The sequence below is a fragment of the Peromyscus maniculatus genome, chromosome 16 (assembly GCF_049852395.1).
Source record: "Peromyscus maniculatus bairdii isolate BWxNUB_F1_BW_parent chromosome 16, HU_Pman_BW_mat_3.1, whole genome shotgun sequence".
Taxonomy (NCBI): domain Eukaryota; kingdom Metazoa; phylum Chordata; class Mammalia; order Rodentia; family Cricetidae; genus Peromyscus; species Peromyscus maniculatus.
In genome coordinates this window covers 66680249-66685260 of record NC_134867.1, presented here as the reverse complement: position 1 = coordinate 66685260, position 5012 = coordinate 66680249, and the positions used below count along the sequence as shown (strand labels likewise).

The 5012-nt window shown below is 43.2% G+C and overlaps 1 pseudogene; it reads right to left on the bottom strand.

The window, feature by feature from the left end:
* Positions 1 to 848: 848 nt before the first annotated feature.
* LOC102924925 (dual specificity protein phosphatase 12 pseudogene) lies at positions 849 to 2097 on the bottom strand (annotated as a pseudogene).
* Positions 2098 to 5012: the final 2915 nt, after the last annotated feature.

Here is a 5012-nt window from a genome sequence, read left to right as displayed (position 1 = left end):
ATCATTAAATATTTGTGATCCTTAGCTTCCCAATCCATAAAAGATGGAAGTTCTGGGGCAGGGGCTGTCGATCAGTGGTAGAGCACTTGTGTTTGAGGGTCAGGGCTTGATTTCAGTACCAAAACAAAACCAGCCAACCAGCCAAACTAACAAAAGAAAAAGAATGGTTTGCCTCTTAAACATGCACGAGAAGGAGAAAACACATGGATGAAAATGTAACTACTGATTAATAAGTGTGGGGTTTCTTTTTGTGGAATAAAGTGCACCCGTGTATATATAACATACTATGTTAATGTTAACACAGGTGGGTAAAAAGCTGAATGGTTTTATTAATCAAACAGCACCCTCATACTTAAAAAATGAGATATTATCTTTCCTGCTCAGGTCCATGGCTTTCTTGGCCATCATCACTCAGTGGACTAAGTCACATGGTAATTAGAGAAGGAATTGTTTTCTGATCTCACCAAGTGAGATCCGGTTGAAACAGTTATGAACAGCTTAGTGACAATGTGGCAGTAGACTTTGCTGTGCAGACCCAGAGTCCTGGATGATGTTGGCTTCCGGGCTCTCTAGAAAAAGCCAGGCCTATGTCAAGTAAGGCAGTAGAAGAAATGCCAACTGGGTTTTTTTTTTTAAAGCAATGGCAAACTACAGTGGGACACATCATAAATACGAGTGCCTCTGAATACAAAAGTCCCATGCCAAAGAATAGTAGATAAATTTGTAATGAGGATCACTTGAAATAAAAACAATGACTTAATTTCAGTTTCAGGACATGCTCAATATATACTTAGTGTTAACAAAAATGTTAATGATTTTAAAATAGACTTTAGGACCATTTATTTTTATTTTTTTAAATAAAAGATTTTAATAACAAATCGAATTTACATGATTAAAAGCCTGGATTGACCAGTGAAGTACTGCATATACATCATACACCATGTAGTAGTAAACTAGCAACACATATCTACTACAGTAATTATCTTTGGACACTCCAAATGAAATTTTGACTTCTGTTATGAAAGATAACCATCAAGAGAAGTACGTTTCATCAGGTTTTATTCCACGCTGTGACCTAAGTTCATAGTTTCCGTGTTTGTGATCCCAGTGCTGGCAATATTTTCATTTCATCCACTCTATTCTTGTGTATTTGAAAAGCATCCATCGACCACATGAGCACTGTTCTCCATACCAGTTGAAGGAACCCAGCTTGGCACTGCATTTTGGGCAAAGAAGCTGTCCATCCATTACTCCCAACAAAGTAGATTCCATCCACTGTACAGGTTCAATGAAGTAAGATGTACACTGAGCCTGACTCCCTGTGGTAAGTGCCAAAGATGGAGTCGTTCTCTTGTGAGCAAAGGCTATTGGCCCACTTCCTTCATTATGATCCAGAATACTAGAATTTTTAAATAAAGATCGCCTGCACTTTCTACATTTGTAGAGAATGTCATCTTTTAATCCTTGTGAAACGGTAGTTGGGTGAACAGCAAAGAGTTCTTGAGGTAAATTCTGGAGTTCTGGATACTTCTCAGTAACCTTCTGCAAACAGTACTGCTTGTAAATTGCACTAGAGGTATCGACTTCGTATCCCATTGCCTCATATAATTTCAGTTGCCATTCAAATCCCTCATTCATCTTAGCTTCTGGCTTGACGGTCTGCAGGTGTTCATAGGCTTTTTCAAAGGTGAGCTGGTCAGTCTTCATTATAAAGGCAGTGACCATAGCGACACTCCGACTGACTCCCGCGTGGCTGAAAAAGAGACCAGTGCACCAACACCGCGCGTCCCTCGGCTCGTGACTGGCTGATGAAGGCCACGCAGCCATCCTGGTGGCTGAGCAAGTCGGCACGAAGAGGCTCCGGAGACCTTCGAACCCAGCCCCAGCCTGGAAACCCGGTTCCGAGTCGACCGTCAGCACGGCGGTGATGCCGGCCTCCATCAGGTGGTCTGGTGCAGCCACCGCCGCCGCCCCGCCCAGATGCAGCCCAGGCCGCACTTCCAACCGTGTGCCCGGCCGTACTAGCGGCCGCACTCCGGCGCCCGCCGCCATGGTTCAAGCCCGGCGCTCCCAACATGGCGGCGCCCGGGAGGCAGGCAGCCGCTCGACCATTTATTTTTTAAAAAACTTGATCCACAGTCATTTATCGCACCAGGAAAAGCATAGTAAATGCTCAGGAAACAGTATAGTTTGTAGAATTGCAGGAATGTTGGATCATTCAAGGCAGCATTTTAACAGGACGCTTTACAAGAGAGATACATCTTCCTAGTCGCTTTGACTTGATATTAGGGTCTTTTGGAAAAGAAATGTTGAGCCACACTTGTATAAGTAAAGGGGTCGGGGCCACGATTCTCATCGTGAAGAGACAGTTTAGAAAACAGCAGCTGGGATTCGGTAGCATTGGGTCACTGATTCTAGCACTTGGGAGTCTGACACAGGAGCATCTTCAGTTCTGTAGCCTGGGCTACAGAACAAGTTTGTGAACAACTCTTGGTTATAAAGTGAAAACTTTTCGCAAAAACCCTCTAACACACTGCGCGCGCGCACACACACGCACACATGCACACACGCACACACACACACACACACACACACACACACACACACACACACGCACACACGCACATGCACACACGCACATGCACACACACAATTGTATAAACACATTAATATCTACGTTCATTTAAAATGAATAAGAAATTAAAATTTCAGGAGGTGCAGCCTAGCATTTATTGTCATATCAAAAAGCTAGCATTGTCTTCATATAATTTGATAAATTTATGACTAAAATTAACCTTGACTCCGCTTTGGTGAGTTTATTGTTATATAAAGCTGAGAGGTAAGAACAACTTTGTCAGTTTCAAATTACCAAGCATAGCCAGAATAGCAAAACTCGTGTTAGAGTCAGTAACACACATCAGGAAGCAGCTCTCTCCTGCTACTCTGCCCTGCCCTTGGTCTTTAGACTGTACTGTCACCGCTGTGTGTTAGTATTTTAAATGGTTGTGAAGCAAGAGTCAAAGGTTCATTGTAAACCAATATTCTAACCCTGTCTCCTCCAATTCAGCATCTTTCCCCCCTTCAAGCTCTGGCCCCCGTTTTGGAGATTCATGCCATGTGTTGGTGGGGGAAGATGTTAACTTTAATCTTATTTCAAATCCTCTTCCACTTCCTGGATGCTGCTGTGTCTTGCCTCCCCATTGACTGGGTGTGTTGGGGCCATGTGAGAGGTCCAGTGTTCAAATGGGAGGAGAAAGAAAAGGACACTGTGTGGAATCATGGACTCTGGAATTAGATAACTGGTAGGTGAGCTTTCTGTGGATATAACAGAATACCAGAGAAATCTGATTTAAAAGGAAGAGAGTTTTATTATTTTTTTATTTTTATTTTTTTTTAAAGATTTATTTATTTATTATGTATACAGTGTTCTGCCTGCAAGCCAGAAGAGGGCACCAGATCTCATTATTGATGGTTGTGAGCCACCATGTGGTTGCTGAGAATTGAACTCAGGACCTCTGGAAGAACAGCCAGTGAGTGCTCTTAACCTCTGAGCCATCTCTCCAGTCCCGAGAGTTTTATTTTTTTTATTCATTTTCAAAAATTCAATCCATGGTTACTTGGTCTTGTTGCCTCTGAGCCCTGGTGGCATCGTATATTACAATAAGAATGTATGTGGTGGTGGTGCCTATTTACCTCATGGTGATCAATAAAGCAAGATAGAGGAATGGTGAGGGTCCCAATATCCCCTTCAAGGACATAGTCCCAATGATCTTACTTCTTTTCACAAAGTTACTTCCTCAAAGTTTCAATACCATGGGCTAGGACCAAGCTTTGGACACACAGGTCTTTGGGGTAAAACAACATTCAAACCTAGGCTTAGATTCCCCCACTAACAACAAGTTTCAGGAGTTTTCTTATAAGAGCAGAGTGAATTTTCCTCACCTACAAATACTCAATTATAACTTTATCTTGACAAAGATTTATGGTTATGAATATTAAATGAATTAGTTCAGGGCTCTACACATGTTAGGCAAATGCTCCACTATTATGTGACAACCCTAGCCCTTTTGTGTAGCTAGAGTTTTCCTGCCTTGCCCACAGTCAGGACAAATCTTTGTCACCCGCCAGTCCCACAGCCGCTCAGACCCAACCAAGTAAACACAGAGACTTATATTGCTTACAAACTGTATGGCCGTGGCAGGCTTCTTGCTAACTCTTCTTATAGCTTAAATTAATCCATTTCCATGAGTCTATACCTTGCCACGTGGCTGGTGGCTTGCTGGCGTTTTCACATGCTGCTGGTCATGGCGGCGGCTGCAGTGTCTCTCTGCCTCCGCCTTCCGCTTCCCAGAATTCTCCTCTCTCCTTGTCCCACCTACTTCCTGCCTGGCCACTGGCCAATCAGTGTTTTATTTATTGACCAATCAGAGCAATTTGACATACAGACCGTCCCACAGCACTTTTGTTTTTTAAAGACAAAATATTTTGTAGACTAGGCTGGCCTGGAAGGGACTATATAGCTAAAAATGGCTATGAACTTCTGATCCTCCTGCCTCCACCCCTTAAGTGCTGGGCTCTATACTTTGGCAGAAGTCTACTGCCAGTTCTCTTTCCTGGGACAATTTTGCATATTCTCAAGTTTCCTTTCCACCCACAGGGACTTATTCACAGTAATTTCCCTGTGTTTGCAATATAGTTGTTGATTGATGCTTCCCAGTCTCACCTCTTACCCTGGCACTCATGAACTTTGATTCCCTAGCAGGCAGACAGACGAAAATGGCAAAACTTGTGCATCCAGACCCAATTCAACGAGGGAAGTGCAGACTACGCATTGCTAGCTTCACGGATGGCAATCCTCGTTCTGTCATTTGGGACTGTACTGGGTGTTCCTTGCTCACAGATTCCTTTGAGTCCCCAATCTGGCCCCAGGCTGTACCTTCACGTATACTTCCATATACCTGGCAGCACAGACCTTTCCTTCATGCTCTAATGAACATTTACATGTTGCTAAA